We start from the raw sequence: 22202 nt of genomic DNA, 5'->3' as shown, positions 1-22202 counted from the left end.
CGTGATTTTGACGGAATATTATGAAGTGTGATATCATATGCTTATAAAAGCGACATTTAAAGGTTGTCAAATATCGTTAGTAGGCGCACTGAAATTTTTTGCAATTTAAGAAATAGCATTGCCATTGATGTTTTGTTTATTACCATATTGTACGAAAATATAATCTGACAAAATTGACTTAAAAAATTATATGATCTGGAGTATTAATATGTTAAACTTCATTAATGTAACATTATAAATTTCAACTATATGACGTCACAAACATTTTCCGTTAACCATTGCCAGTAATATTAATGGTGACGTTGGATGTTAGTGCGGAGCAACAAACTATCGTTCAGAATTGTATTGGGTATGATTTCTGTCCATACGGGAAAAGAGATGGAAATGAAATGACACAAATAGGTATCTCGGAGACTGATTTGTACCTGAGACAAGAGGTTCAAGGATGACTGGATAACATGAAAAACTGAAAAGTCAGGAGGTTGTCGTCATACGTGGGGGTCGCCGTTTGACTTCACTAAAAGTTCATGATCAGGACTGTGAGGTTGTCTATTCAAAGAATTAATTTCGCGATCTTTCGTTGTTTATAGTATTCCAAGATGGGTATTTTGCACATCAACTTAAAAATCAATGTAGTGTCGAATTTATACATTAGTAAAGCTTTTAAAATTCGAAAGAAAAGACCGTCACGGTAGCTCAGTCGGTAGAGCGCTCGCTCCGTTATCGGAAGGTCGTGTGTTCGAATCACAGCCACAACTGACCTAAGTCGATGAAAAATAGGTAGCAATTGTTCTTTTGCCGAGCGCTCGGCTCTTTGAAGTGAAAGTTGCATGTCCTTCGGATGAGACCTTAAAAACCGATAAAGAACCCTCACTGCTCTATGGCCCTGAGTGCCTAGTAAAGGTCTTTGAAGCCCTTCACCGGTATATGGTGACGTCTCTATATGAGTGAAAATTAGGACGTAAAACAACATACAATTCAATCAATCAATCAATCTAAAAAAAGAGGCACAATTCATGGGCAAGTTTGCAATTGCATAAAATATGCTTTGACGTTGTCGGTGTGGCTATTATGTAGATTTCTTTTAACGAAGAGGAAAATGTTATCTATATGATATTTCGTTGACATTTTTCTGTAGTAATCAGAATATGTTGATTCGTGCCAATTCTTAACTTCATGATATTAGTGAAACAAAAAAATATTGAAAATGTTCGCGTTTTTCTGGGACGACCCTCTTATATAAGTACATAAGTATCAATGTGTAAGTAAAGATGTTTAGCAACTTGTGAAAGTAACAGATTTTTGTATTAATTTTCCTTGTATAATTTTTCTGATGTATAAATTTCAACTATATACTGGTTCTTGTCTAACACACCTACATAATGTAAAACTCATGGATGCATGATGGGCCATCGAGGCCACATCATAGACACTGGAAGGCTCAGAACACAGGGAGGTCGCTATTACCTAATAACTGAGGATGCGTGGAAGCCCAAAGACCCGCATCATCAATATTACAGCTTATTTATCACCGTTTTATAACGGCTTAAGTTTATTATTGATATGTCTATTACATAATATATGTTGTGCATGAAGTATTGAGTACATGTAATTGTATTAAAACAAAGTAGTAAAAAAAATATCATGTTTTATTGTCTGACAACAGTAGCTTGACCCGACTGTAACATATATCGAATTTAGATTCACTTTGATTGGTTAGTATTAGCAGTGACGGATTAAGATGACCACTATATACAAAGGCCAGAGCAGCATTCGTCAATAGTTTTTACAAATTATGATTCAAGGAAGTGCTGCGTCGGGGTAAATCGAGTTGTTGTATTCTGACTACAAAGGTATTTACTAATATTTCTTGAATAGCTATTTTTGATGTTATTTATTTCTTTTATTTAATTAAAAATACATAAAGTTGGCACATTCTCTTGATGTTCAGAAATTCTTATGTCGATTATAATGGAACGAGTATAATAGTATACTTTTTAAAATCAAATCGTATTACAGTAGTTGTCGTATTAACTGCTATTAATTATGTTCCCCAAGTTTGGGAATATATTGTGTGTACTCTGTTTCTTCTTCTTCTTTCTATTTCTTCTTCCTGGGTACTCTTTTGTTCGCGAGTTATCTCGGTATGGATAAGGTACTGGTAATGTTTAATGGTAACAACAATTAATTACAAATTTTGATGTAATTGAAAGGAATGTGTAATTGGCCAAATTTTCAGTTACATGTAATTGTAATATAATTGATTACTTTCGAGAAAAGGCATGTAATTCACAATTACTTTTCAATTACATCCAATTAGACGGATGCTCAATGAATGAAAAAAAAGCTGTCCCTTCCCCCTCCCTTCCCCATACACACTATTCAAGAAAGCTTCAGGACAGATGAAGACAAACAAATCGTGCCTGGACTGATCTATATTTTTTGACATATTTTGGTTGTAAATTATCCAAATATCAAATTTCTAAAATATTAAGAAATTGCTAACATTCTGTGATGTTTAAAATTCTACCTTTTTACCATCACCCTTATAAATCTGTACCAATTTCTGTAGTTTTACAGAACATTATTGTGAAAATTTGAATAAAAAAATAAAATCTATGTGGTTAAACTTATTCATTTTACTTGATATATGTATGATTTAAGTTGATTTTTGAAGAAAGTTTGTTTGTATTAACTGTCTTAGCTGATCTTTTATGCAAAATATTTTTATGGTTAATTTTTTTACAGGAATTTTCATAAATGTATTTCCCCTTTTTATGAATTGCTGTTTCCTCTTGTGCATTTTCTTTAAAACTTTCAAATCAAAATAATCTCTCTGTGAACAATGTACATATAGAATTAATAATTTTGATTAAGTTGTTTATGAATTGACAATGAAAATACCTAGTCCAGTGGCTTCCAATCCTTTGTTTACAGCTTGTATTAGAATTGATTGACAGGTGTTAATTAGTGCCTTAAGATGACAGTTCAACACTAAACTTTAATAAATATTTTATTTTGCCTAATGACACACAATATGTCCAATACTAACATTTTGTTTGTTTGTTTGTATGTGTTGTTTAACGTCCCTCTCGAGAATTTTCACTCATATGGAGACGCCACCACTTGCCGGTGGAGAGCTGCAAATTTTGACCTATACTCGGCACTAAGGGCCATTGAGCAGTAAGGGATCTTTTTCGTGCCAGCACCTACTGCGACATGGGAACTTGGTTTATACGGTCTCATCCGGAGGACCGGTCTCTACGTCCCACAGTGGGATTCGAACCCGCGACGTAAGGATCAACTCCCTACTAAGTGACTCTAGAGCGAACGTTTTAACTACTGCGCCACGTGGGCAACTCCAACATTCTGAGATATAGGTTAGAATGCTGAAAAAGGAAATGACAAAATGCATCTATTGTTTTACATAAATATATGAGAAAGCTAAAATGACATCAAATATTGTAACACATATGAATTACGGTTCATTTTGTCTTTTTATTGAGTAAACTTGCTCTAGTCAGTATCTATTCATTCCTGTCACAAATGCCCCAGTGGAAACTATCTTCAGAATGGCAGGAAAATCTTCAAACCTGATAAATGTAGGTTAAGGGACACAGCATTTGAAAATTTCATGAACATTTGAATAATGTTGATGTAAAGAAAATGCTGAGAAAGAATCTGATATGAATAAAGAGGAAAGTTCATGACTTTTTTCCTAAGTATTTTCTTAAAATGAAATTTGTAAGTGAATTAATTACATTTGCAAAGTAATTGTAATTTCATTAATTACATTTCAAAATCCTTGCAAAGAGACGTGAGCGTAGTCATGGACATCGGTCTTACAATAAACCTTTTATACATGATGTCTCCTTTGATTCACTACTACTTTACGTATATAAATAAACAATTGGGCCTTAATCACATTCGCAACAAACTTTAATCTGTCCCTTTGAAAGATTTGAATAGTCTATTTGTAAAAGTCAAGGAAAGTCCATATTTGGATTCCTCGACACCAGAATACAGACTTTTTAATTACCAAAAACTTTACAGAGCCTGGATATTGAGCATCTGAAACATAATCCTCCATCGTGTTCATGTTCTTCTTCACCATAAAAATATAGCCCTGCTTGACACATTAATACTGGTGACGTAGATATAGTTAATAATGAGTACCTTTAATCAACGGGTTAAAATTTAGGGAGTGCTTCGCATTCGTGAAAATATAAAAAAAAAACCTGTCCCACTCGTGCAATAAATTCCATATTCATCTAGAAAACATTGAATTTTCTGTTTAATACATTTTTCTTTGATTTTCCCTTTGCCTCTGTCTTTTCGTAACACAGTGCCATAAACCATGACCAAAAGTTTTTTTTTGTGTGTGTGTGGAGGAAATCCTTCTCTAGAGTCCGTTTACGGGGGGAAGGGGTCTTCTATACAGTCAAATATAGAAAGGAATGTTTTAGGGGATGCAAAACTCTATAAAATGGTACTTATTTCGATAAACTTCAATTATTCGGATCAAGATAGGTTGACAAGTGATAAGCATATTCATACATAGATACTTTTTTGTTTAAGTGATAAAACAAATACTGTTCTACAAATATAGTTCTATATGTGATAAAATTACTTGAAGTGTACTGAAAACATTTTCCTTTTCTTTATATTTTTATAGGAAATATATTTTCAGCTCTAGTAAATTTAAAGTGCAACAAACAGGAATACGATAAAATCTTTCATCGAGGTAGGACTTACCTACAAAGCAAGAACAATGCTAAAGTTTGTATTATTTATGATGATGATCAAACACCATCTTAGCATACCAACAACCACTTTTCTTTCAACTAATCTTAAAGATTTAACAATTGCCGATGACAGAGAAATACTCGATATAACAACAGCTGTAACGAGTAGCGAGCTGCAAACGGAATTGATTGTTAATGGAGACACCCAAACAACTCTCGAAGCAGATGGTGGAGTGGAAAATATCACTTGCAGTGGAGATACGAAAGGAACAAGTAATTCAAAAAAGTCAAGACAGAAAAGTGAAGAAACTGGTACAAATAACTCTAATCTAACACCAGAATCTGTCGCAATTAATGCTGGGTCAGGAATGTCAGGAATGACGTGCAATGAGACTAAAACATTGACAAACAAGCAAGAACCTGCGGAAAATACAACTGATCATGATGCTTATTTCTCAAATCCTTTATTAGTTGCATTACCTGTTGGCGCTGCTGTTATGGCTATCAATGGTGTAGGAGTTGTTTTATTTTGTGGAAACAGTAATCTGCGAAAAAGCACATACTTATGCCTTGTTCTTGGGTTATCTGTAAACGACTTTCTTTTTGGGTTTTTCATATTTCTGCAAGGAATTCGCTTCATGTTTATAAGTTTGTCAAAATCTTTGGAATTATGTATTGTATTTAGCGTCCTTACATTATCAAGTTTGATAATGTCGCTTTATCAAAGCTTCTGTATAAGTCTACAACGATTCCTTGTAATTTCAGAAAATGATCGGAGAGTTAAACTCTTTAGAAAACAGCAAAAGTATCTAGTATATATTCTAGGATGGATAGGAATCGTGGCAACTCTTTCTTCTTTGGTTTCTCCGCCTAAATATTATGCTACCGCTCAGTGCAATTATAAAGTAGTTTTTAGAAACAATCTTTCCGTTTTTGGTTGGGTTATGTCCTCTTTTGGTCTAATGCTTTTACTTTTGACGCTCGCGACCTATTGTTTAGCCCTGTACGTTCTATGGAAACGTCATTTGAACATTTCTCCAGAATTATCAGAACAATTTACCGAATTGAAAAGAAAACGACTTTTCCAATCCATGAAATTGGTTGGTGCCTTATTGATTTTGCTATTTGTGTTTTCTGGTCCTTATACCGTGGCTCTTTCGCTCGATAACCTGAATGATAATCCAAATTCAGACCCAAAATTGGTTGTATTATTGTTTATACTTGTAAATTGTAATAGTTTTTTGAATCCTCTCATTTATCTTTTTAACATACAAGAGATCAAAACAGCCCTTAAACATCTTTTCTGTAGAAACTCTGTATGATAATCCATTGTTTGCTACAGGGGAGCAGATTGCGGTAATTCCTGCTCAATGTCGTATATTTTCTCAAAAAAAGATAAAGTAGTGTTGGTAAGATTCAGCAACTCGATTTCCGGCACCTTTTCTCCAGATCATATCACGTTTAGCATGAGATGAATTCAATTAAAAAGTATGCACTCTGAAAATATCTATTATGGGAACGTTAGTCATCTGGATATTAGTAATTTTTTAATTTTTATTCCAATAAATTAGTAATTTCCTGATGTTTCCAGCTCTAGCCAGGTGGAACCTCCTCACTGTAAAACCCTTTTTTGGTTATTTCTTCATTTTTCCCTTCAAATCTACATCACTCAAAACGCCAGTCACTAAAACGTGTTCAATTTTTGTCACTCAGTTCATCAGAAAACGGCGCCATATCTCGTCACGGTAATTGAATGTACTTGGTTCAAAAATCTTCTTTTTCCCGCTAGGAGGCTGATAGATACCAGTAGAGTGACAGTCAACATTCTCATTACAATGGCAATTCCCGTTCTCATTTTATAGGAATTGTCTCTCAATTGAATACATTTGTCATAGATCATATTTAGGATGTTGTTGAACGATTCCACGTAATAAGTGTCCATGGCGTATATACGTAGTCTTCTGGTGATTTGTAAACGATGGTGTTGTGAATGGTGTTCCTCGGAAGTTTCTCTGCGACTGGATCCGTGATATCAATATTGCTAGGCTCATCATTCCTATCAAGATGGTACCGACTTTCTTCAGAACAGTTGGACATTTTTGTAGTTTCTGCGAGAACTGTTCCACGATAATGAATGTCCAGAACTGTACGACCGATGATCAGTAGATGATTTGTAAGTGAAGAATATTATGATTATTTATAGCATTTTTTAGACGAGTGGAAATATTTAAATTTCACATATTTTAATTAGTAAATTATTTAAATTAATAAGTCACTTCCCTTTTATATATACAAACATAGAAATATATACAATTATTTTAATTTAGAAATACGTGCGTATCGTATATACAAATAAATACAATTATTTTATATATGCATACGTATCATATGTACAAATATATACAATTATTTGATTTGCTTGTTATTTTGAGATTCAGAATTTCAAATATTGTCACTGTATCTAAATATATTTATATTCATAGCAGGTGTTATTTATTATTATTGTACATTTTAATTTGTTGAATAAATTTTTTTGTTCTTTCATTATCACCTTCAGTATCTTAAGTTTGAAATGAATTTTAAAAAAATAAAATTAGTTTCGACAGACATTTAGATCTAAAGAAAATTCCAATACGAATGATGGCAAAGTGGAATTATCAGAGTAAATACTTTCAACCTGATAATATTCAGAAATTATATATATATATATATATATATATATATATATATATATATATATATATATATATATATATATATATATATATATATATATATATATATATATATATATATATATATATGTATAAAGCACATTTTACAACAACTCTTAAACTAACATAACTGTTAACTAGTCATAATTTTTGTAAAATGTGCTTTATAAATAAAAATTAATTTCATAACAACGTGTTTTGGTAACGATCCTCTAATAAAACTTACGTCCAAAAAACTGTATTTCACTTCCATTTTCAATGACGTGTAGTGTAAGACAGCGCCGCGAGAATTCCATCGGCATCGAAAGCAAGTTTTTTTGACTTGCCTAGATAGTCGAGCGGTCTAGCGCGCTGTTCCTGTACTGCTAGGAGACAGATTCCGCAGGTCGAGAGTTCAACCCCGGGCTGGGGCGGAAGGAAGTGGGTATCCTTATAAAAGTGAATTTCGTTGTGCTTTCTATATATATATATATATATATATATATATATATATATATATATATATATATATATATATATATATATATATATATATATATATATATATATATGTGTGTGTGTGTGTGTGTGTGTGTGTGTGTGTGTGTGTGTGGTAAAGTGTAAATATTTGAAAAGTGAATATATTTCTAGTATTTTAGGATTTTGTGTTTATTTGACATGTTTAGTATTATTATCTACAAAATAATTTTGATATTATTATTTACAGGAAATTTGTTTAATTTAACTTATTTATATTTTAGCAGTTTATTATTCATTTAAGCTATATTATACTTTAGAAGATATAATTATTTAGGAATTACTTTAGTATGAATAAATATAAGTTTCCCTTATAGTATTTATTGTAATTAACCTTGAGAGGTCAGTGACCTATGAAGTGACCGATCAGTGAGATTTCATTGGCCGAAGTTTTGGAGGGAAATCTCTTTGTGGGCAGTATAACATTTATTAAATGAAATAAATAGGAGTATAAGTCATCAGGGATTTCAGATAGGTTGAAAGATAGTGTTGTTCGAAAGGAAACACACACACACATCTTGCTTGCACACAGTTGTATTTTGTTTGAAGTTGTGATTTGAAGTTCAGAGGTTTGTTGTCTAAGAAGTTGTGTTGTATTTGATTCTGTTTGGTGTAAGTAGGTTAAATTTCTGATCAATTTGACTCTGTCATCAATTATCCGCATTAAGTTTTCATAGTATCATTTAGATTGAAATATAACTAGTTATTTAGCTTGATAAGACATTTAATCAAATTTGAATTTCAGGTTCAATATTTTTTTCAACACATAGTTAGTCAACTTAATTAAATCTATTTATTTAGTTTATTTAACTTTATTTAGAATTTAATTACGACTCACAGTTTTATTTTGTGTTTCGCGTGACTTAGTCGTGATATTGCTCGAGTGTACATGTACAACGCGTTTTCGTGTCTTGAATACACATATATCTTTTCCGCACATTCCAACTAAAATACATCATGGCAACTGGAAAAAATCAAAAAAGCGATGGAATTGAAGGTACTGAGGAAAAGAGCCTGGAATTAAATGAATCGCCAGAAGAGGTTCCAAGGAGGATGAATACGCAAATTTGTTGAAAACTCTCAAAGAATTAAAAGAGATGCCAAAATTTAGCAACCCAGATGATTTGAAAATATGGATGCAGGAGTACTTGATGGAGTCTGGAGAACTATTAACTGGAGGTAAAAAGGCAGATGTCCATCCAGGAGAGAAGGTGAAACATTTCACTCTTTCACCAAGTGCAATTAAAAAGAAACCACAGACTAGCATACCACCTCTCTTACCACCTCCATTAGTTAAACCAAAGAAGTTTAAGATGAAAGGGGATAGCGATACTAGTAGTCCATTTCCTGTGTCAACTACAGAGACAGTCACTACAAGTATTTTAAAGGAACCACCAAAGATTTCTATATTATCAGGAGGTATGAATAAGAATGAAACATCATATGACCTTTGGAGATATGAGGTCAGTTGTTTGTTGAGGGAGGAGATATATTCACGTCCATTAATACTTCAGTCGATTAGACGATCCCTGAAAGGAGAAGCAGGAAGAGTTCAGATGATAAAAGGTCCTGAAGCTTTTATTGAGGAAATATTGCAGAAAATGGACAGTGTTTTTGGAGATATAGAAAAGAAAGAAGATATCCTTGCTCATTTTTACGGAGCTAGCCAAAAAGAAGATGAAACGTTTACTGCGTGGAGTTGTCGCCTAGAAGGCATTTTAGGCAAAGCTGTTATTCAAGGAATAGTTAGAAGGAATTCTATGGATAGTATGCTACAATCAATATTATGGACAAGACTGAAGCCATCATTGAAAGACATCAGTGGCCACAAGTATGATGCGATAGAAGATTTTGATGATTTACGAGTAGCACTTAGACAAATTGAGATGGACCAAGTTTCGAGAGTGTCCGCCAGAAGCAGAACGCATGGCATGGAGAAGTACAGTGCTTTCGCTGTGGACAGTATGGCCACATTAAATTAGGCTGTAGAGTGAAAATTGACCACACACGCAGGAATTTAAACATGATGAAGCCTATGGAACATGGAGTGCCAGCAGGATTAACTGGTGAGCCTACAGAAGCAGAGATATTTATCAACCATCAGCCTGTTAAATGTTTGCTAGATACTGGATCAACAGTCTCCACAGTATCAGAAAATTACTACAGAAAAAATTTAAAGGATACAAAATTGTAAGATTTGACACACATCTTAGATATTGAATGCGCAAGTGGAGAAAAGCTTCCTTATTTAGGCTACATTGAACTTGAAATCCAAATTCCAGATTTACAGGAAAATTTTCCCATACTTCTTCTTGTGACACCAACTAGCAACTACAGTTCAGAGGTTCCCATTTTACTAGGCACCAATATTCTTCTGACCATCATGGATAAACTCAAAGAACAACATGGCAACAAATATCTACAAAATTCTAAATTGAGAACATCATGGTACAGTAAAACTTGTTGAATCCGGATGTTGTGCATTCCGGCATGTTGTTCAGTCCGGTGTAATATTTTAGTTCCTTGAATTTTCTTTATAATTTATGTTTAATAAATGTTGTGCAATCCGGATCTTGCCTATTCTGTAAACCGGCCACTGTTTAAAGAACTAACTGCTCATAATTATTACAAATTATCTCCTCTAATCCGGCCACTTATTTTTACCTGTGCCCGCTGGTCATTAGAGAAGTCTCGCATGGGGTAATTGATCTATCCTGTATCGACAGTTTAGATTCTAACAAAATTGATTAAAAAAAATCATGAATGGCTCAAGTACGGCGAGGAAACTCGCAAAGTGATGGTGATAGTTTCGTGTAGCATGTCTGTAGAAAAACGTGGAGACATTCATGACCTCCTTTCTACTTTCATTTTGCGTGCACGACGTGCAATGCGAATTACTTCCCTTTGTGTCGCTAGTATACAACGACCATAACGACAGAAGATTTTGGTCCACTAATCATTATAACATTTGAAATAAACAAATACCGTGTCTGAATATTCATTTTAAAAGAAAGAAATTAATAAGGAATCGGTAACTAACAAAATAATATTTACAGCTACGATGAGGTTTTGAAGCGTATTTAAAACATTAAACGATTTTCAAATTTAATGAATGTCCAAAAGATATAAAACTTAAACAGAAATGAAAATTCTGAAGAACAGAGTTCAAAAGAAACAAAATAGACGATTTTTTCAAGTGAAACCTAAAAAATGACACATTTGATCATTTACCACTCTTTGTTTATATCTATGTAATTCTTTACTTGCTATAATGGTTCAATTTTCTCCAATCCGGATGTTGTCTAATCCGGCAAAAAAATTTGGAACCACTGGTCGCCGGATTAGACAAGTTTTACTGTATTTGGCTTTTAGATGCATCACAATTCGGGAAAAAGGGCTCAACAGGAATAACAACACTTTGGCTTTGATCAGAAATGTATCTCATCATCAGATAACTATTCAGCCAAATTCGGTCATTGAAATTCCAGGAGAAATGTACAAACAAATTCCTTATGTCAATACAACATGTATTCTACAATCATCAGAAAACTCCTACTGCTATCAGGATTTAGATGTGGAACCGCAGCTGATAGATTATGACTACAATGCCAGACAAATCATCAATGTCTGCGTTTCAAATGTGACAACGAGAACAATCAACATTCCACCTAGAGCAGTCATCTGCGAGGTACAACCTGTCACAGTAGAGGAAATGCCACAGAAAATTGAGACAGCGGATATAGATGTCATGAAAAAAATTACCATAATGAAGTTAAAGTTATCAGATGAAGAATATCAGAGAGGAAAACAACTTATAGAGTCATTCAGAGATATATTTTCCACAAATAACAGTGATATAGGACACACAGATCAGGTCAAACAGAGAATTGATTTACTGGACGAAAAACCATTTAAAACGATATCGGAGTATACCACCATCCATGTACAATGAAGTCAAGAATATATACAACAACTTTTAACAACTGACATGATTAGACCTTCCCATAGTCCTTGGGCATCAAATGTTGTTCTGGTGAGAAAGAAAAATGGAACAGTAAGGCAATGTGTAGATTACAGACAACTTAATAAGATCACTAAGAACGACAGTTATGCTTTACCAAGAATTGAAGAAATTTTTAATTGTTTAGAGGGCAGCAAGTACTTCAGTATTATAGATATGAAAAGTGGATACCATCACATTGAGATCAAAGAGAGCCATAAAGAAAGGACAACATTCACAGTTGACCCTGTAGGATTTTTTGAGTATCAGAGAATGCCGTTCGGACTAACAAATGCACTAGCAACTTACCAACGCATGATGGAGAATATTCTACAGGATTACCATCTAAACATATGCTGCATGTTCATTGACGACATCATCATATTTGGAAGAACATTTGAGGAACACCTAGAAAACGTAGAGAAAGTACTTACTAGGATACAACAGGCCAATCTGAAGTTATCACCAGAAAAGTGCAGTTTCTTCAAGGACAAGGTAAGATATATAGGACATATTGTTTCACCCGAGGGTATTGAAATCGATCCGGAAAAGACCGAAAAAGTCAACATGTGGCCTACACCAAAAAATCCAGAGGAGGTAAGAAAGTTTATCGGTTTTGTAGGATACTAGTACTACAGAAGATTTATCAAAGATTTTAGTAAGGTAAGTAAGCAGCTAACAGTTCTCATGCCAACTCCACAGAAGCAGAAAACTAAGAAAGCAAACATTCATTTTTTTCTTTCTGATTTGTCTAGGGACTATTCAATTTACCCTATCATCATACGTGGTTGGTGTAACCAGTCGACAAGGGATACATAATTTTCCATGACATTTACATTCTTTCATTTTCATTTGAATAGAGGACGAAGGTGCAGTATTTTCATTCATTCATTCATTTATTCTCTCAAAAACCATATGAATGGTACAAGAGGTACATATATATACATATTTACAATAATTATGGACGAGCATAGATTACAGGAGGACAGACAGTGTCAAAAAATTTGGTGATAAATATTCACAATTTTCTTAAGATTGATGGATCAGTATAGGGCATTAAATTACAAAATTTACAACATTTGGATGCACATAGTATTTCTTTAACAGAAAATCTTTTCGAATATTGCATAATACATTACATTCCAGTAAGTGATGAAATTCGTCTCCAATTTGATTATTATTACATAAATAGTACACTCTTTCATTTCTTTCAACATTATTCCATCTACCCACCTCTATGGGAAGACGATGGTTACTTGTTCTGAATTTTGAAAAGATATTTCTAAATTTTCTTGGTAAAATAGTTAAGATTTTTTCACATTCAAACTTTGTTTTAAATATTCTATATGTAATACCTTTACTGGAATTATTCATATCACTATACCATTTTTGTAAAAACTGGTCTTTGAGCTTTTGGTTTATTGTAGTCGCGATCCATTTAACATTACGAAAATTTTTATCATTCCAAACATTACACAGTCCTGCAGTGTTAAGAATATTCTGTATGCAAGATATTCAAGGGTTATTGATCCCATTTTTAGTATATTTATTATAAAGATGTAAATGAATAATTCTACAAATCTTATTCTCATTTCCATGTAACAGTATAAAAACAGCAGAAAGATATTCTTGTATAAATGCGTACGTACATCGGGTAACGTCTAGTTCCCCGTATACCATAAAACTCGGTGTACTAGATTTTAGGTTTAAAATATATTTCAAAAATCTTAAATGTAGACGTTCAATAATATCAATATTTTCAAATCCGATATTTCGCACCCATATAACAAAACAGGAACAACAACTTTATCAAACAGATCTAGCTGACAATCAAAAGGTAGATTATATAAAAGATTTTTTTCTTATAATGCCGTACATTGCCTTTTGTGCTTGTTTACATACAGAAAATTCATTTAATGCATGTTGTAAATCATTTGCAGTTTCAGACAAGATAACAGTATCATCTGCATAAAATAATATAAACAGTTTGATAAAAACGGTAAGATCATCTTCAATCTCTTTAGACAAACTTTCTAAGCCGTTAACATTCCTTTCTGTAAGATAATTATTTTCTAAGTCATTGATATACAGAGAAAATAAAAAAGGTGATAGATTTTCAACTTGTCTGATCCCGACATTGCAGGTGAAATATTCAGAAGACACACCATCCACATTTATTCTTGATTTTATGCCTGCATACATATTTCTAATGTAAGTGAAACAATTCCCACTAACACCATTTGAAAATAATTTGTACCAAAGACCACCTCTCCACACAGTATCAAAAGCCTGTTTAAAGTCGATGAATGCACAATATAACTTTTTTTGCTTTTTATAAGTGCTTGTGACAGAAAATGCTAATTCAATATATTATCTAAAGTAGAGTACCCTTTTCTGAAACCTGTTTGACTTTCGTTAATCAGACTGACATTTTCTGCATAGATTTCTAACGTTTTTTCAAAATACTAGTGAAAAGTTTCCCAAGGCAGCTCAACAATGTGATCGGGCGATAATTCTCGGGTTGTGTTGGGTCTCCTTTATTTTTATAAATAGGTTTTACAATGCCTATAAGCCATTCTTCCGGTACTATTCCAGAGTTAAAAATTAGATTAAACAACTTCTCGTATAGAGACAGAAACAGTGAAATTGTGACACTAATATGTTCATTAAAAATATGGTCACTTCCGGGAGATTTGTTGTTTTTTAGGTCTTTTACGGCGGCCAAAATTTCATCTTGCGTAATTGAACAATCAAGTATTTCAATATAACAACTTTGTTCAGTGATGTTGATTGAATCAGTTTCTTCTAAATTGGCTTCATTAATATATTTGAAAAAGGTATACAGATTATCTAAATCAGGTGTACATTTGTTATTTTTATTTTGACTATTTAATATTTTCCAGTATTCCTTTGTGTTGTTTGTTCACAATTTTTTTTAATTTTCTGAGAGAGATCTTGTCTGTAGTCGTTTATTGATTAATCCATTACTTTTTTATACTCTTTGCTGGCTCGTTTTAGATTTTCTTTAGAATCTTGGGTTTTAATTCTATTATGCATACCACGGTTTTTCTGGTTTTTTTCTTTGAGTTTTTTATTTTGTGTTTAATCCCAAACGATTCTTTAGCTGCGATTAAAAACACATTGCAGATTTTTGACATTACACTATTCAAATGCTCTTTTTCCAGCCCATTTTCCAAATTCATTAGATCCCCGATTTCTTCTTCAATTTTGGTAGTTGTAGATTTATACCGGTCCATACTAGCACGAAAACCGTCTGCTTTGTTCGTACACCATAACTTCACACTTGATTGATCTTTACTTACTACCACTGTATAGTTACATCACGGCCAGGAACACGTTAAGTTCCTAGACAGTACCGTTGTCAGAAACCTTTAAAGTTAAGCACTAAAACTGGTTAGTTGTCATGAACAAACAGGTGAGGTTATGATAAAATCCGTCCGGTGTCATGCAAAATATACAAGAATTTATACATGATGCCTAAATTTTAACGTTTTTGACAAATTCCAAGAATAAATTTGTATTTTGGGAAACAGATACAACATTCAGTATTCCATACAAAGAATTATGTATTTGATATCCACAATACATTTTGAGGAGTTTTGGTTGGCGATCACATGCCCATATGTGAAGCCATGATTATGAGCTGGAAAATTATATATTTCTTATAATAGATTCATCGAAATGGTATCTTTATTTTAAAATATGAAGAGAAACTTCATTTTCAATGTATTAGGCAACTGACAGCCTTTTGTAGCTAACATGTTTTAAGAAATCAAAGTTTATAAGCAAAAAGTCCGTTGTCAGTACATGTTAAATTTATCTGGTCCGGTGTCATTTTTCTTAACATGTAAGTAAATCAATAAAATGCAACAGAAATGATCAAATATATGCTTAATTTAAAAGAATACAAATTATATTACAAATACATGTATATTTGAATCTCGGGGTATTCTTAAAGCAGCTCACACCAACGTGCTAACTATTCTGCGATGTTTTTATTTTCAATTCATTTTCTCTTAGGAACCTGAGTCCTAGCTAGTATGCAAACATATACAATTCCTTGTATATCATCAGTATAACAAAATTAAAATGTTATGCTTAGGTTACATTTAAGCCGATGGTCGGGCGACCAAATTATTTTCGTATCGTCGGCTGAAAAAAAAACATGATCGGCCGACACTAGTATCGGACGACGCAGAGTAGTCATATTAGTTCCTAGGAACACCGATACTTTTAAAAGTAAAAATACTTATAAGTTGGCCAACCATCACCCGATCATTCGTTCGCTAGGCCGCAGTTTGATTTTCATCTTCGGTCGACAGTTGTACGAAAACCCAGTTCCTAAATGTCGACCGACTGACGACCGACTTTAAAAACTATATGCCGATGGTCGGCCGATGATCGAAGGTTGGTGGACGGACAATTCAATGAGTGCTACAATTGAATCGGCCACAGACGAAAAAAAAATAACTTGACCCGACTGACATGCATAAAATTGATCGGCCGACGAAAAAAAAAGAGAAAAAAATCGGGCAAGACAACGGCCGATAATATGAAACTTAAGTGGAAGCATCCTCAGGTAATGTAGATTCAAGATTGTTCAAATCATCACCCCCGGGGGTAGGATGGGGCCAAAGTGGGCTATCAAAATTTTACAAAGGATAACATAGGAAAAATCTTAAAAAATCTTCTTCTAAAGAACAGCAAAGCCATGATTGGTCATATTTATATGGAAGCATCCTCAGGTAGTGTAGATTCAAGTTTATTCAAATCAAAGTTTAACATAGGAATACATAGGGGAAATCATTAAAAAATCTTATTCTCAAGAACAACAAAAACTTGATTGGTCATAATAAAATAAAAGCATCCTCAGGTAATGTAGATTCAAATTTGTTCAAATCATGACCCAACAGAGGGGTCAAACAGGGGATCATAGTTAAACAAACGGATTATAAAGGATATATCAATAAAAAATTTCTTCTTTAGAAAACAAAGCCATTATTAGTCATATTAGTTCAAAAGCATCTTTAGGTGGTGTAGATTCAAGTTTGTTCAAATCATACCCCCCCTCCACTTTAATATTTAAACTTTTGAATACCTAAGTGATTTCTGCGATTTCCGAACCAAAGTGCTCAGGTGAACGATGTGGCCAATAGTGTCTTGTTTTTGTGAATGTAATTGGTTTGTAAATCACATTGACCTATGCTATTTCATGCAGCGTGATTGTGACGGTACATTTTGTCGTCCTGTTCATATTGTCGCCTGCGACAATGTGTACAAACACTCACTGAGCATATTGTCGTCCATCAGTACATGTCGCATGACAATGCATGGCAATGTTTCCATATAGATATGACTAATCATTGCTTTGCTGTTGTTGAGAAGAAAAAGTTTAAAGAATTTTCCTATATATTCCTGTGTAAAACTTTGATCGCCCTTTGTGGCCCCAACCTAGGCCCGCAGGTCATAATTAAAAGAAACTTGAATCTACACTACCTGAGGATGCATCCATATAAACATCGCTAATCACGGGCCTACTGCTGTTCTCAATATTTGATAAAAAAAATTTCAGAACGAGGAAAGGGGGGTGCGGTTCAGATTTTTTTTTTGACCAAAAAAAAAAAAAAAAAAAAAAAAAAAAAAAAAAAAAAAAAAATCGTTTGTGTGTGGAGTGTTACTGTATAAGCTAAGTATATCATTTTATCATGAAATTTTACCTGTGTACAAAATTGAGAGTATATACAGGTTAAAAAAACAGAATTTACAAAAGCAAAGAAATATGAAAAAAAAAAAAAACAAACAAACGGAGGGGCAGGGTGGGATAGGGATTGGGGAGGGGGTGGGATGCGCCGGTGCTAGATCCGCCTTTGGTTCTTGAGAAGATTTTTAAAGAGTATACCGTATATTCTAACGGAAAATTTTATCACCAATTGTGGCCCCACCCTACCTATGGGGGTCATGATTTGAACAAAATTGATTTTGTTTTTGTTTGTTTGTTTGTTGTTTTAATATCCCTCTAGAGAATTTTTCACTCATATGGAGACATAACCACTTGCCAGTGGAGGGCCAAAAATTTAGACCTATTCTCGGAACTCAGGGCCATTGAAAAGTGTGAGATCTTTTTCGTGCCAGAATCTAAAAAAATTAAAAGTATACTTCATGTATGTACTTTCACATAAGTATCATCTCTTCTGATCCAGAAGTTCTTGAGAATAAAATTTTGAAAGAATTATTCTTAAATATTCTATTAAAACTTTGCTCACCTATTGTAGCCCACCCTTTCACAGACATGATCTGAATAAAAATGAATCTACACTTAATAATAAAGCTTTCACGTAAGTTTCAACTTTTCTGACACAATGGTTCTCGAGAAGATTATTTAAAGATGTCACTAAAATTTCAATAATTCTTAACTATACATGTACTTTCTTGAAAGAGGGCGTGACCATTAATTTGAACAAACTTGACTCCCTTTATCCATGTTTGCTTTCTGGTAAGTTTGGTTGAAAATGAAATTGGTCAGTAGTTCCTAAGAAGAAGCTGAAAATGTGAAATGTTTACAGACAGACAGACGGACGACACAAGAAATGTGATCAGAAAAGCTCACTGGAGCTATCAGCTCAGGTGAGCTAAAAATGTGTCAACCCCTACACCAATATATCGGCACTTGTATGAGAATGAAGCAAAAAGATGAATTCCAGATAACAATTCTACTGAACAAATAACTTTCAATCTCACATCCATGTATATATAACGAGAATAAATAATAGACTGATTTTTCAGATATCTCAAGAATTACGGTATTTTGACATATCAAAGTCATGTAAACCAATGCTGGACACAATTTTCTGATCAACACCATTTCTCCCTACAAAATTGCGAGTAATGCTAAATAAATACAACTTGTTTACTTATTTATCAGCCAAACACTTTGTCCTTTTGTCTGTCTATCTCTCTCTCTGTCTCTCTCTCTCTCTCTCTCTCTTCACGACCTTAGTAAATATTCAACACACCACATCGGCGATAAAATGTGCTAATGGTCACAGTACATATTGTCGCCGACGACAAAACTTGCCGATACGTGACTGTACATTTTGTCTTCCATTATGCAGGAGGAAGAAAAAGGTTCGTCTCGGTACAAATTGTCGCCGGCGACAATATGTATCGATGGACGATGATATGTGCAGTCAGGGTAGGTACATTTTGTCGCCGACGACAATATGTACAAAACGACAATATGTACCGTCACACCTCTCTTTTTGATAGCATGCTTAACGATACCTAAAACAACAAGATTGTCCTTCGTAGTGTATACAATACAGTAGCGACAACGGACCGATGACAACGGACTGAATTTTCGTATCTTGTCATGACAACGGACAAAAATTTAAATAAATCAAAATTTTCAGTTTTAATTTGTTCTCAATTTTTCTGTAAAGGCTTACAACATGCCTTGATACTGTCTGCACCAATTGGTGTGTATATTATATTCTATTTACAAAAAATATAACATCTCGGAAGGAAAATGAATAAAATCCACATGTGTTTTCAACAGGATTTAATATCGCCAACGCAAACTCCTCTTTTATTACTTGTTTTTAACGGCTGAAATTCATACAGCACCAAGTAGGGTATCAGCCCTGTTTCCCATTGCAATTTCAGACATTGTTATAGATAATTTAACTTGAAAAATGAAAAACTTCTCACAACCTGTCTTCTCAAATCATGACACCGGACGGATTTTATCAAATTTTTGAAAGAAGGGTATTTTAAACTATGAAAATGACGTTTTGGGCTTAGTACACTTAAATTTTCTTATTTTTGAAGTGAATAGGAAATAAAAGTATTTTGTCTCAGAGTCTGTGTGTATTTTGATATTGTATATATGTTTTTTTTTTGTATTTGTAGATCTGCCATTGTTTTTTCTTTTCCTAATAAATTTATAAACTGAACCTGCGTTTTCCATCTCCGCTTGGTTACATTATCTTGTCTTTTCAAATAAAATACATGTATATATCACTGATAAAAATGTACGTGAGAGGGTCTGCTTTTGTAATTCTTGGTAAAAAATGTTAAAAAAAAAGAAATCAAACAAATTTAAAATTCAGTATATTGTTGTGGAACTTTTGGCATTTGGAAGGCTTCCTCGTACATAAGAACCATATTTTTAAGGGGAAAAAAGTAATCCATAGTTATTTTTTTTAAATAATCATTTTAGCCGGCTCAGTATAAAATTGTGTGTTTGTAGAAGCACTTAGATTTACAAGATACACTGTATACATGTATTCTTAACTAAATCAAAATCAGTGTTATAAAAGAAGATACACAGGTATGTATGAAAAATTTACATTTATCGGTTTATTTCATACCACTGATATTCGAGACATATTTTGATTTTTTTCACTTTCACTCTATTCATCTTACGACAGAATTATTAAAAACAAAAAAGATCTGCCGCAAATGTTAATAATCATTATTGTTAGAAAAGGGTATAATGTAAAAGGGTATATTAAAATTTATCTTTTGTTTAAAGTTATCACTTTGTATTTTTTTCTTTCAAATTATAGGAAATCAATACTCATGAAAAAAATAAAAAAAATAATATATGGAAAAACCCCCCAGAAATACTGGAACATGTATTTACATATTAAACCTGCCTCCCGGAATATAGACATGAGATAAAAAATATTATTATACCTCATTATAATTATTCTATACAATGCGTCATCTGATTGGTTCTAGATTAAATTTTATAAATTTCGCATAGCCTTGATCCCAACAGAGGCACACTCAGAGGTGGACAGTTTTAAATATCTTAATTGACTTCTGTTCATATTTATTGACATTTGATCTTTCATCTTAATTAAACCTTTTATGAACATGCTGCTAAAATGTCAACAGTCACTCAATAACTATTTGATAACTGATTTCTTTATACTTTTGTTAATCCTTTTATTTTGTTCTATTACATTTTTGTTTAGTATGTATGTTTTGTTATTGAAAATTATAGTCAGTTGGAATCAGACCTTAAATGCTGATACATGTACATCCAGAACTCCTGTAAAAGTTTATTCATTGCTATTTCTATGTAAAAGTACAAAAACCTGGCTTGTTTGAAGATTCCTGAATTTGGGTTCAACAATAAGAGGAAAACTCAGGGTTAGCCCAGAATTAGTATTTGACGGACAAATCTTATCGTAATACAATACTTATTATAAGAAATGTCTACAATATGAAATCCTTAAAAATAGGTTAAACAGTTGAAAAAATATCTGCAAAGATTATTTGCGGCTTTAATTTTGAGAAACTTATTTTATTATGAATCAAATACTTTCAGCATTCAAACATACAGGGAAAAAGGACAGTACTTTGTTGGTTTGAACATATTCTATTGTAATTTATAAATACAAAGGGATTGGGCACAAGTTCTGAAAACTTATAACACCCTCTTCCTACATGTAAATTACACATTTAAATTGTCATAGTTAAACATGAAGTTTTAAAGTATACATTATTCGCAGAAGTTACAAATCGATGCATTTTGCAGATATATAGATACACTTTATTTTGTACAAATGCATATACTGATACATTAATTAATGCTAACAAGGAAATCTACCTGAATGTTTAATAAATGTTTGAACAAAAGAAAAGAGACGTTCATTTTCTGCAGCATTCAATGAATCTACACCCCATAACAAGACACGTGTATCTAGAATGTGGATCTTGTCAAATTGTTAAAATTTATTTAAAAATTCTTTTCTGGCTTTCTCATACTTTGGACATACAAAAAAATAATGATACGTATCCTCAACTTTACCACACGAGCATAAAGGACTTGATATCAAATTGCATCTATAAAGGTCGATATTCAATACGCAATTATGCCGTAGTCTGGTTTGAAGAACATTTACTCGTCTGTTACCGTAAGCAAAGTATGAGGGTGGAGCAGATTTTCAGTACTAATTTTAGATTTGAATTTTGACATTGACTGTAAATTTCGAATTTCGAGTGGAATTGAGTTCCATTCATTAACTACTGTCGGAATAAATGTAGACTTATAAGTTTGTAATCGACATTTTGGAATATCATATATCATATGATATACATATCAGATATATCATATATCTGGAAGTATGTCCATTAAGTATTCAGGCACTAAATTATTATGAAGCTTGAACATAGTTTTTATTCTAGCTTCTTGTC

This window comes from Saccostrea echinata, unplaced genomic scaffold (assembly GCF_033153115.1).
Source record: "Saccostrea echinata isolate AGI-Se365-2 ecotype Australia unplaced genomic scaffold, CSIRO_AGI_Sech_v1 ptg000051l, whole genome shotgun sequence".
In the NCBI taxonomy this organism is placed as follows: Eukaryota; Metazoa; Mollusca; class Bivalvia; order Ostreida; family Ostreidae; genus Saccostrea; species Saccostrea echinata.
This window is presented reverse-complemented; position numbering follows the sequence as displayed.